The 12,805-nt window shown below is 55.4% G+C and overlaps 1 long non-coding RNA gene across 2 annotated transcripts; it reads left to right on the top strand.

The window, feature by feature from the left end:
• The first annotated feature begins 1,182 nt into the window (after positions 1 to 1,182).
• LOC108505798 lies at positions 1,183 to 8,912 on the top strand. 2 transcript variants are annotated; one of them, XR_001877592.1, is made up of 3 exons: positions 1,183 to 1,254; positions 8,609 to 8,729; positions 8,817 to 8,912. It is a non-coding gene; the product is annotated as an uncharacterized LOC108505798 (long non-coding RNA). The 2 variants fall into 2 exon arrangements; XR_001877593.1 differs by having other exon boundaries at positions 1,185 to 1,243.
• Positions 8,913 to 12,805: the final 3,893 nt, after the last annotated feature.

The raw sequence follows: 12,805 nt of genomic DNA, 5'->3' as shown, positions 1-12,805 counted from the left end.
CCTGGATAAATAAATACTGGCATTTCTGCCCTGACCTTTGCTCTTTTGCCGGGTTTCTCCTAAATGCAGAGCACACAAAACCACCGGATAAACCCCCGGAGCAGCCTGGGCTGCCCTGTCTCTGTGTGCACAGTGGTGCAGAGACATCTGGGAACTCTCCTCTCCATCCTCCTCCCTCCCACAGCCTCAGATTTGGGGCTCATGAGAGACCCAGAAGCATCTGAGCTTCTCCTGCCCGTAGCAGAGGGGCCAGAGAAGGGATGGAAAAGCTGTACCATCAATGCCAGCATTCACAAATCCCATGTGGGGCCTCCAGCTTATTCCAAACCAGGCTGGAAACCCACACCATGATGCTGCAATGGCTCTCCATGAGAAATCTGTTGGGGTTTTCTTTATTTACCTTCCACTTTCCGGGGTAGCAAGGTCAGATCTCCAAGTGTGGCTGGGTGGCCAGAGCTTTTGCAATTGTGTCACGAGTCTCGTGGTAGCTGCTGTTTACTCTGAAACCTGTCCCGTGGCTTTGTTCCCTCCGGCTTGCTAAAACCCTGGGAGATCAGGGAGGAGAGGAATATTCATATGGCAATAAAAGGAAATAAAACCTCCAGGAGCCTAGACCCGGTTACAACTTTTCCCTGCAGAGCCTGCAGTGTAGGTTGATGATTTTTGGTGATGCAAGAGCAGCCCTTCGTCCTCTGTGTGAGGGAGTGAGGGACCCCAAGGGTATTGGATGTCAGAGCATCGCCCGTGGGCTCCCAGCCCTGGCCATCCCGAGGGTGCTGTGCCGCTGGAAGCGGAGCCATCGACAGCTCCCTGATTGAGGGCTGGGTAAACTCGCCTTGTTTACCAACGTGGGTGTCACACTGACAACAAACAGGTCCCTGCCTGAGTGTGTCATAAGCGAGGGAGGACAGTAAATACGGAATGACACGTAACGCTGCAGAGCCCTGGGCTGCTGGAAGCAGGGGAGCAGATTGCTGCTCTGCATGGTGCATCAAGGGCTCGGTCACTGCCTTGGAAAGCACTGGAGAAACGGTGTAAAGTGCTTGGAAAAAGGTGAATGTTTCACCCTGTCACTCCATTCAGGGTCTCGGGGGTGGGGACTGTCTTTATTGTGAGGTTTCTGTCTTTATTGTGAGGTTTCTGTCTTTATTGTGAGGTTTCCCAGTACGTGGCCACCGTGGCAGAGCTGCCAGGAGAGCTCCGTGTGGGCACCACGCACCCAGGGCAGGGCAAACGGCCCCAGGTACAGCCAAGGTGTGACTTCTAAATACTGAGGGCAAATGCTTTTCCCACTGCATGGTTCAGCTCCTCCAAAAGCACTTTCAGTCTGTTCTCTTATTTCTTCAGCTGGTGTAGGACTCAGAAGTAGCAGATCAGCCTTCCCTGAAGTGGGACTATCCGGCATTTAAACTCAGCTCCAGTCCCTCCCATTTACTTCCCAAGTGTCCTTGAGCACATCATTTCCCTCTGCCTCAGGCTCCCCACCTGTGAAATGGAGCTGAAAGTGCAGAGACAGTGTAGAGCTCCTCACTGTGCAGGTATTCTGGTCCTCATCCTCATCCTCACTGCTCTGGCAGTAACTCTGACATCTCTTGTTTTTCCCGGTGGTTTTATGGTCCCTGCTCTGTGAAGTGAGCAGTGAGACACTGATGTGCCTGTGGAGGTGATGAGCTGGCTGTCATGGACCCTGCTGAAACCTGCTAGAAATATATAACTCAGGGAGCTCTGCACTGATCACTGGGATGAAACATTTCATGGGAATAGTGTACGAGATGGGATAGCAACACGGGATGCTGGACCCACAGATCAGAGACACTAAGGATGGCATTTCAGGAGGAATTTCTTCACAGAAAGGGCTGCCAGGTGTTGGAAGGGGCTGCCCAGGGAGGTGGTGGAGTCCCCACCCCTGGAGGTGTTCAAGGAAGGACTGGACATGGCACTGAGTGCTCTGGGCTGGGGGACAAGGTGGGGATCAGGCACAGGGTGGACTCGATGGTCTTGGAGGTCTTTTCCAATCTCAGTGATTCTGAGACTGTGACCCCAACAAGGACAAAACTTTCCCTTCCCTCCTCCCTGCCTGGTCCCCTCCACCCGTGCCACACGCACGCACACGCACACACGGACTTTCTGGGTTTATTTTATATTTTCCCTCGTAAAGATTTGTGCCCGCGCTGCTCTCGTATCAAAGCCAGCAGTGGCCCCTCGGATAAACATGCGGTCAGAAGACAGAAAACTCCAGGCTCAAACACTATTCGTTTCACCCAGAGCAGCATAAACTGAGAGGCTTTTAAGAAGGGCGAATGGTTTTCAGTAAATCTCTCATATCAGCAGAAACCTTTGAAAGAGTTTGTTTAAAGGCTGTGGAGATAAACAGCCCGGCCAAGTGTTTGTTTAAGATGTATGTACTCTGTGTCGACTGGTAGGCTGGTATTTATATCGAGGGGGGGAAAGCAGGGCTGGGATCTTTTTGACCCTTTGCTGGCTCTGGCTGCGTGGACTGGGGTGGTTTGAGAGGGGCTGGGCTGGGTGTCACACAGGTCCTGGGTCACGGCTGGGGACGGAGCCCGGTGTGGGTGTGAGGGGTGCAGGGGTTTGGGTGAGTGTCGGTGTTTCCCTGCAGCCAGGGGAGTGCAGAGGTGCTGCTGAGATCGCCGTGCCAGGCACTGAGAGATAAATGTCTGTGAGGGATCCCCCGCCTTGGACGGGCTGTGAGTGGAAAGAGCCCCACAGAGGGAACGGGAGGAAGGAAGGATGCACAGCCCAGGCTGCCCTTGGCCGTGCAGCAGCCGGGGGCTGATGTGGAGCTCAAAGTCACCTGAGCCCCACATCCCTGAACGCTGCATCCCTGGACCCCACAGCCCTACGGCTCAGATCCCAGATCCCAGCATCCCTGAGCCCCACAGCCCTGTGCTGTGCCTTCCTCTGCCCCCGGAACCGGCCTTTCAGCAGCTCAGCCAGGGCTGGATAAAGGTGTGTTGTGTTCAGGTGACATTGGCTGTAGGGCACAGAGCTGGCAGTGCTTGGCAGCCTGCTGGCACACCCCCACCACAGTGATCCCAGAGATGGGACAGTCCTGGCAGAGCTGAGGAGGGGTCTGGCAGTGCCCCAGGGGAGCAGCAATTCCAGATGGGGAGGCACCTTCCTCCCTCCTTACTTTTAATCATGACTGGCCCCATTTTGGTCCAAGACCCAGCTGTGCCTGTGATCCATCCTCACCACGTGCCCACCCCAGCACTGGAGCTCAGCTCCTGGGGGTCCCACAGCAGGAGGGGAGGTTGAGGGGGGTCAGTCTGCCCTTGCCTGCCGGGACAGGAAAACACACCAGCAAAGAGGGAGCGGAGACTCTCCTGGAGACAAGCTGGTTCTGTCACCTTCCCTTCCAGACCTGTCCTGTAAATCATCTGGATGGCTTTTCCCCCCTAAACTAAACAGAACGTGGATGCTGAGCAGCCTGTCTCGGGGAAGGAGGTGCAGTCAGAGGGGACTTGCTCTAGATTTACCCTCGTGGAACAAGAAGCTGAATTTGGCCTGTAAATAGCACTTAGAGCATCTTCCCTCATCCTGAGGGATCCCAATAGCACATATAGACCTTCCAGGTGCACTCAGTGCTCCTCCTGCCACGTCTGGGACAGGTCCTGGGCTCAGTGTCCTGTTCACACCACCTGCTTATTGAAGCACCTTGAAGTTTGTGATGGAAATGCTCATTTCAGCCCTGCCCCAGCAATATCAACATCTGAGACCGGTTTAGGGTGAGCACCCAGCTCTGCTCTGCCAGTCCAGGTGGTGCTGCCTGGGGGATGCTCAGAGGGTCAGGTCTCTCTCACAGGTGGCATCCAACCTCTTCTCTTAAGTCTTCTTGTGAAAGATTGTGACCTCCCCTGGTCACATATTGCAGAACCTTTGTAAGAAGTTTTCCCTATCCCAAAACTGCAAGCAAAGCCCCTTCCTGCTCCTCCCACACTGGGAATGTGAGAGCAGTTGATCCCTGTCCTCACCACAGCAACCTTTTATAAAGCAAGGCCATTATCACCTGCCCTTCTCCGGGCCAGACTAAACAGACACAGCTCCCCCAGTCTCTCTCGTGGGTCATGTTTTCCAAACCTCTTATCTTTGCTTCTCTGCTCAGCTTTGAACTCCCTGAGCTCTCCAGTCTCCCCCGGGTGGGTGATGGGAAGGGCTGGTGCCCAGCTGGGGGGTACCTGGCAGAGCCCCACAGCACCCCCTGACCCCACTGAGGGCTCTCTGACCCTGCACGTTGTTGCAGGTTCACACCAACTGTTGTTCACCCCAACCCTGTGGTCAGACATAACTCTCCAAGCCTGTCCTTGCTGGGAGTGGTGGCAGCACCCGAGAGGGGGTTTGTGACCCTCAGATCTTGGGGGTGGTGGCAGCTGGGGAGGCTGGGGCTTGTCGTGGCTCTGGTGCCACGACCCTGCTCCTGCAGAGGGACAGGGATGTGCCAGACCATTCCCTCCTGCTCTTCACCATCCCCATCACCTCACTGCGTGTCATCAGACAAATCCTGAGAACCCACTTTCTTTGCTTGGTGGGAGTTTGGAGCTTCTTGGTTCTTTTTGCAGCCCATGCAAAAAGCCCATGCCTGTTCCCCTCCCTGGTCTGATTCTCCTCCACCCCCTTGCCATTTCTGTGCAAAGGAAAGTCCTGTGTGAGGCACTGATTTACAACCCAGAAGCCAATGCTTTTCTTTTCAAACCTCAGCATTTCATGTCCCTCTCAGAAGGAAGGAAGCCCCTTTTGTTGAGTACACAGCCTGTAATTTCGCTGTCAGATCCAAGCAGCGGGTCAGTGTTGTGACTGACTGCCTGAGGATCGCTCCCTTAAGGGTAATTACACTAAATTCCCGTTTGAAGGACAGCTTTCTCTGGATATGATACAAGGAACCCGCTCTTTTCCATTCACTTAAATTCATGAATTCAGTGGCTGTCACCAAGCGTGGAGCAGTCAGGGACCTGCACCCCTTCCAGCTCCGTGGAGAAACCCGAGGAGCTGCTTTGGGACACGTGGGCATCGTCCATGGAGAGCTGGGTTGGGACGGACCCTGCTGGGGATGGAGCTCCTCGTGGATGTGGAGGATGGAAGAGGGCTGTGAGTTCTCTGCCCACCTCCACACATCTCCCCTTCCCTTCCCTCCACCTGGGTGGCATCGCAAAGCTTCATCCATTACTTCCTGGCATCTCGATTGCTCCTGGGGGCTCACCCACCATGTGTCCAGGAGTCACTCATCAACAACAAACAGTTAAAAGGAAGAAAATAGGCTGGAAATATCAATGCACTTTGGTAACAATAAACCCTGCTTTTAATTTATGCTAATATGTAGGGTTGTGGTGACAGTAAGAACAAAATTACAGAGTGGCTTTCTAGCTGGTAATTATCCCTCCATTTTCGTTGCTCGGGAAGATGGACACACAATTATGCTCTCTTGCTGTATATTAATACGGATTCTTGACATCTTCAGCAGACCTGGAGCTGTCATCGGGCTTTTTGTCTACTTTAATTGAAAATTAATGGTTACTGTGTTACCACGGAAACCGTGGCAATGGACGCCAATAGCGCTCACATATCAAACAGGCACTGGTGGCATTGTCTGTCCGTGGTGACCTTGAAAGTTAAAAGAAAAACTTAAACAAAAAAAAAAAAAAAAAAAAAAAAAAACCAACCAAACAAAACAAAAAAACCCCCAAAGTTAAAAAAAAAAATAAACAAAAAAAAAAAAAAGAAATAGGGAGAGGGGTAGGAAGGAAGGAAGGAAAAAAAAAAACCCCACACACGGGAAACAGAGGGTGGGACGAGGGGAGGGGAGAAGGGGAAAGAGGGACCTGAAGGGAAACTTGGTGCTTTTGTATCTCGACGGGGAAAAAGATAGAGCTCTGAAATGAAGGAGTGGGAGTGATGAAGAGGAGGAGGGTGTTGGAGTGTGTGGTCCATGAGCATGTCTCGAGCAGCTCTGGGCCTCGTGAGGCTCTGCCTCCTCAAGTTGCTGTGAGAGGAAAGGGTGCCTGTGGGGCCACTGGTGCAAACCGGGAACAAAGAGTGTGGAGGAGCCTCAAGGAGGGTGGGCAGCGCTGTGAGAAAGTTCCTAGTCTGTGTGGAGATAAGAGAGAAGGGTTAAAAAAGGCAAGAAAGGGAGAGAAATAGGCTGGGGGGGAAGAGAATCCAGATTTGCTTGGACTGGAAGTGTTGCCTGGACAGTGGAGGTTGCAGAGCCCGTGGATTAAAGCAGCCCCCCCTTCGGTGCTCTGGAGAGCGTTTGGAGCTGGACACCTCCTCTGCCACACGGAGGGACCCCGAGCCCCTTCCCCTCCCCAGAGATAAGAGCAGGAGGAGGGGGCTGGGGGTGTGGGGGGACCCCCCTCCAGTGCCTGGGATCGCTCAGTGTGGGAGGGCTGAACCCACCTGGGGATCCTGAGCCCACCCAGGGATCCTGAGCTCACCCGGGGATCCTGAGCCCACCCGGGGATCCTCAGCCCACTCTGGAGCAGGTGGGACCTTTCCTTCATGGAAATGCAGTTTTAGGTAGGTTTTGCTTTCCTTAGCATCCAGCTTGGGCTGTGTCCTCCCTTCCCCAGCTCACCAGGGAGAAATGAAGCAGTGCTGGTCCCTTGGGCGCTGCAGATGAGGGAGAGGACCCAGAGCAGCCTTTGGGAAGGGAGACCCCCAGCTCTGCTTGCTGGGGTGCAAACACACAGCAGCCCCTCCCTGGGGACAGGGGAAGCAGGGCAAAGTTGTGACACCAGGTGACAAGTGGCTGGGTCTCCTGGGGCCACGGTGGGGAGCAGCAGGGACTGAGGTGGTCCCTTGCCTGCTGGGGTCCCTGGTGGTCCCGGTGTCTGGCACCTAAATGAGCTGCACCACTGACCTGGCTTTTCCTCCTCCTTTCTTGCTCTCCCTGAGGTTCCCACGGTTCCCATGGTCCTGCTTTTGGCAGGGGCTGGAGCGTGGGGAGAGGAGGCTGCTCTGCTTTCCCTTGTGGAATAAAACCACCCTGGAGCAAAGGGATTTGCAGCTGCAGGGAGAGTTGTCACCACCCTGGTGTCTGCTGCCCCAGCCCGGGAGGGAGTCAGGGATGACCCATCCCAGAAGCACTGTGGAAGTGGGAATAGTTTGGTTGGGAAGTGAAACAGTGACATTTTGGAAACTTCTGTGAAAAGGCAGATGCTCCTCAGGCTCCAGGGGTGTTTAGTGCATCCTCCCACGGGGCAGCACTGGGTCTGCCTGGGCTCTCCCTGTGACCACGGTCCAGCTGCTCCAGGGACAGCAGAAAGTCTCCACTGCATCCTCACTCCCCTCAGACACCTCCTGCTGCAGCTCCGAGGTGAACTCTGGCCTCTTTGGGAGCCTTTTAAAGCCAGGAGCCCGTCCTCCTCCCAGCAAACACGAGCACAAACACCGCGGAGATGCTCCTGAAAAGCCAGAGTCTTTTTTCATTTCCCCCACATCCCTGATCCCAACCTTAATCCCTGCTCTGAATCCTGTCAGCCCGGCTGTTCTAGCACTGACATTGCTGCAGGCATCATCTCCGCTGCCTTCCCTCAGATCTGCCTCCTCCTGGGACATCTAAAGAGGACTCGGAGATTTCTGTGTTACCGGATGATTCAGCCCGTGCCCTCCAGCAAAGCGCGGGGTCCCGGGGGGCTGCAGGCAGAGCAGGACGGGGTTCGGTGCTGGTGGAGGCTCCAGAGCTCAGCCAGGACTCAGGGCTGCTGGTTGGTGGCTGTGGGATCTGGACATCCCATGGGAGTCAGCCAGGAGCAAGGGATGGGCAGGGAAAAGGGAGAGGGTGCTGCTGGGGGGGATGAAACCGTCACCCCAAGACCCCGTGTGCCAAATTCACGGCCAGGTCGTTATGATAATGATGTGCTGGAGTGTTTTCCCAACCCACCATCGATTGGGAGCTGTGAACACTGTGATAAACACATCACTGGGCCGGGGGCTGGGGGGGACAGCAGCTCTGAGGGAGCCTCCTGCCTTTCCCCTCGCCCACCCACGTGCCCAGCCAGGCTCGAGCGAGCCCACGGCCTGGCCAGGGTGGGGATAAACTCCAGGGAGGAAAAGGGGGAGTCTCTGGGGGTCTCCAGCCCTGCACTGAGAGGGGCAGGTGCCACGAGCTCGCTCCCGTTGGTGTGACAGGGAGCAGACACTCCTGGTGATGTGCAGAGCCCCGAGACGAGCCCGTCTCGCTTTGAGTCTCTGAGACAGTCTCTGGGACAGTCTCTGGGACAGAAGGGGAATGATCTGCAGGCTGAAGTCTCCTTGTTCATGTTCTGTTGCAACAACAGCACAGGGCCTGGATTGCTGCGGGGTCTGGGGATTTCTGCACCTCTGCAAAGGGGATGGCCCCAAACCCCAGATCCAAACACTTCCAGTGTGGGTTTATGACAGGAAAGGTGGCAGTATTACTGAACTGCTTGAGACACAGGAACAAGAGTGGAAAGACATTTTCAATGGGCCTCTAATAAATAACAAAGAACCTATCCATTAAAATGTTGTAAGTGATAAAAAATATGTGTATATTGTTGAAAATACACATAGTCCTCGGGAAGTTTAAATCCATTATTAATCTAAAAAGCCAACTTTGCCCACTGCCCAGACAAGAACATCCCTGGGGATGCTCCATGAGGAGCCTGGCTGGTGCCAGGGCAGACACATCGCCGGGAACCCCCCGCCTTCGGGGTGAAGTTCTCCTGCTCTTTGAACACCCACAGCTGAAGGTAAAGTGGGCTCTGAGGCCGGCGGGAGGAGGGCTGGATTCCTGCAAGAGCCTGGAAATATCTTTCTCTTCTGCAATGTTTGTACAGCATGACTTGGCCGATTTACCTCCCAATATCTCACGCTGGCCTGCAGCCGAGGGCATTAGCGACACTGCGAGCCAGATAAATGATTCGAAGGCTTTTCCTTCTCCCTATCTGCTGCTACAATAAAAAAGGGCCTTTTCCATCCAAGTGCCTCCCGTTAACCCAGGCCGTGCCGGGGGGGAGCGGAGCAGGAGGCGAGAGCAGCCGGAGGGAGCAGGGGCCGGGTGTTTGCACAGCCGGGAGTGGAAAAAGCGATGGAGAGCCTGGATGCTCCCTGGAATGGCTGTGGAGGTGGGGGTGGAGGCCTGGAGAGGAGGGATCTGCAGGTAGAAGTGTTGCTGGAGGGAGCTGGTTTGGTATTCCCGTGCGGTTGTGTCAGATTCAGTTCCCAGCTGACGAGATATTTGGATTTTACGAGCCTGCATCCGTGGGTTTATGACAGGAAAGGCGGGTGCTTTAATGAACTGCTCAACACACAGGAACAAGCATGGAAAGACATTTTGAATGGGCCTTTAATAAATAACAAAGAACCTATCCTCTCCAGAGGCTTTGTATTCCCTCCAGCTGCCATCTAGATGGACTCCAGGATGGCACCTGCACCCATGTTCAACTCATGGCAAGAGGATTTGGGGTTTGTCACCTGCTGGCTGGTGTGACCCACAGCAGGAGGGGACACAGGTAAAGAAGTGGCACGTCCCATGTGGGCCAGGACATCACCTGGGCTGCAGGAGCTGCTGCAGGAAGGGGGAAGCATCCCTATCTCCTTTCCAGAGCACAAACCCCCTCTGTGCTGGCAGAGGTGCAGGAAGACACATTGGAAGCATGTGCAACAAAGGTTTGGTTACAGAGGCAAAGGGGCTTTAATATGAAATAACCCCAATTAACCTGCAACGAATTCCCAGCCCTTATTTTGTGGTGCTTGCGGGGAGAAGAGCAGGACTGGGAGGGCTGAGGAGCAGGTTTGGGCTGTGAAATTGCTGGGGCAGGAAAGGGGGTTGGGGAACCAGCAGGGTCCATCTTCCCCCAGTCTGCAGCTCAAGCCCTGCAGAGAGAGCTTGTTGTGACCTGAAGCAAGAAAATACTGATTTCTCTCAGTTAATTGCTTTAAAAAAGGACAAATCCATCAACGCTAAAGTGTTCAGGCACTCAGCACACGGCTCACACTCGGAACTGGGGTTGTTTTGCTGGGATGTGGTGGCTCCAGTCTGGGGAACAGCTGCCTTTGCAGCATTTGGGTAAATTTGGGCATATTTTGGACAACAGTCTCGCTGGCGAGGCCTCACCTCTGAGACCTGGAGGGTGCTGGTGCAGCAGTTAAATACCATTTTCACCCCAACCAGTCACTGCTGAGCATCACCAGAGCAGATGTGGGAACCAGAGAGGCAAAGTGGTGCGGAAATGCCTGTGCAGTGTGTGTGCACACGTGTGTGTGTGTGTGTGCAGGGCTGGGGAGCAGAGGATGATCCCCTTTCCAGCCATGCTGGGATTATTGCTGTGCCAGGGCAGGGTCAGGTTGGATCTCAGGAAAAGGTTCTTGCCCCAGAGGGTGGTTGGGCACTGACCAGGCTCCCCAGGGCAGTGGGCACAGCCCCAAGGCTGCCAGAGCTCCAGGAGGGTTTGGACAACGCCCTGAGGGACAGGGTGGAATTGTTGGGGTGTTTGTGCAGGGCCAGGGCTTGGACTCAGTGATCCTTGTGGGTCCCTTCCAGCTCCGTATATTCCATGATTCCATGATTCTGCTCCCCTAAACCCACGGCAGTGAGTGGGGCAGGGATGTTGGGGGTTGGCACCACTCGGGCTCTCACACCCATCCAGCCGCTGCTGCATCCACGCTCAGGTACCTGGTTTGGCCTCTGGGAATTGTGCCACAATTAATTTCCAGTTTCCTGGGAGATGGGATGGGGCTCTGGAGCGAGCCCAAATGCTGGGTTGGGACGAGCCGAGCTCCTGGCACACCCCGTTTGGACCGGGCTGGTCCACACCTCCCGAACGTTGGTGACCTCATGCCGCAGACATGGATGAGGTCACTCGGATAATTGCTCTCCCAAAACGATGTATCTTGCGGGAAGAGGATGTTATGAAGCCGGAGAACTTGCTAGGGCAAAAAAACACATTGCACGCCCCTGGCCGAGAACGCTCCAAGGGGAAACTCATCCACGGGATGTGCCAAGAGCTCCCAACAGCGCCGGCAGCTCCGGGGGCATGGCAGGAGAAGAGACGCCGGGCAGCTGGGATGCGGCACGGGGGGGGGGCAGGGGATAATTGCAGGAGGAAGGTGTGAGGTACCTGGCGGGGAGGGAGAGGGGCCGTGCAGGGACCTGCCCTCCCCAGGGCACGGGTGGGCAGAGCAGGATGTGCACCCTGAGCTCTCCCTGCCGCCACCCGGCCTGTGCCAGGCGCTGCCAGGGCCTTTCCTTCGGGGAAAGGGCCACGCTCACCCAAGATCTCCTCCTCATGTTGCCTCCTTCTCCCACCTCCTCCTTCTCCCCCAGTTAAAGCCCTGCTTCTGAAACTCCCGGATGGATCAGAGCAGATGCCCGGGGCTGCACAGGGTACCTGGCTGCAGGGTCTCTGGGTGACCCCCTGCAGCACTCCCTGCCTCAGTTTCCCCACCTGCGAGTGCTCCATTATCCTCACAAAGCACCCACAGAGCCTTGCTGCAAAACCAGCCCAGTTATCGCTCATCTACCCCTCCCTTCCCTTGCCAGGGGAAGCTCCAGTGTGTTTTACCCTCTGGTGTGAAGCTGCTGCAGCCGGAGCGACGTGGGCTCAGCTCTGCTCGCCCGGGGTGCTGAGCCTTCCCTGCTGCTCTCAGCTGTTTCTTCTCCCCACAGCCCCTGACAGGTATTTGAAAAGAAGCTGAGAACAATCCTATCAAACCTCTGCAGTTCCTGGGACAAGCCAGACTTTAAGGAGTCTGAGTACGAGCGCCTTCCACAAGAAAACAAACAGAAATACTTCTGTCACTGCACTAGAAAAAAACCCCCAAGAAGTTGGGGAAAAATCGCCACTCTATGGAAAAAATCAACTCTTTCCTGAATAAAGCGGGGGAAAAAAAACGCGGCCGTATTGAGCTGTGACATATGGTTACACAAATAGAAACCACAGAGGGGAAAATCATGTTTTCTCTTTCATTATTTATCACTCTCTAACTGTCTCCAGCTGGGTGAGTAAACAGCCTCATTGGGCCGTAATGAGAACAGCCTGCTGCCACTGTGCTCGGGGGCTGCCGGAGCCCGGCGGCGCGGGGCCGGGCCGGGCTGGGACACGGGGGCCTGGCCCGGGAGCCGGACCCGCTGCCCTCGGGCCTCGCCGGCAGCGCCGGGATCCGGCGGGACCGCGGGCACGTGGCCCCGGCACCCGCAGCATCCTCCCCCGGCACGCGCTAACGAGGTACAGGCGCGGAGTTAAATTAAGCGGCTGCTCCGGTTATTGTTCGGGGGAATTATGTGCCCAATTTCCCCCCTGAGCCGCGTTGCAAATTGACTCCTAAGTGTCCCGTGAAATGGCTGCATAATTTGCCCATTTGAGAAGCAGGAGCAGGTCCGAGAGCTGGTTCTTTGCTTCGCTTTGCTTCCTCCTCCAGCTCAGCCGGTTTTTGCTGGTTTTATTGCCGGTTTTCGCCCATCCCGCGGCTCTCGCAGGGTTCGATCACAGGGGCCGTGGGCTCTGCCTCTCTGAGTGCAGCCACCCCCCCGGCCCAGCTTGAACGGCTCCAAAAAGTGACTTTTGCAGCTCTCGCCTCTCTGGGACCAGACCCAAGGCCACGGTCCCTTCCCACACCCAGTGCCCTGCTCGGTCCCCGGGAGCCCTGAGGAGCCTCTGCGGATCCACAGCAGCTGGTCCCCAGCTCCCGAATCCCACTGCATCTTCCCATTTGCTTTATTGGGGGGAGGATCAGACTTTAAGATTCAGATTCCCCCTGATTAGGGCAGGCTTTGGATTAGGCTCTGAATTAGGTCAGGGTATGGGATGTTCCAGCCACCCAGTTG

Source organism: Lepidothrix coronata, unplaced genomic scaffold (assembly GCF_001604755.1).
Source record: "Lepidothrix coronata isolate B3197 unplaced genomic scaffold, Lepidothrix_coronata-1.0 Scaffold199, whole genome shotgun sequence".
NCBI classification, from domain to species: domain Eukaryota; kingdom Metazoa; phylum Chordata; class Aves; order Passeriformes; family Pipridae; genus Lepidothrix; species Lepidothrix coronata.
Note: the sequence above shows the minus strand (reverse complement) of the source record. Positions and strands in the feature narration are given on the sequence as shown.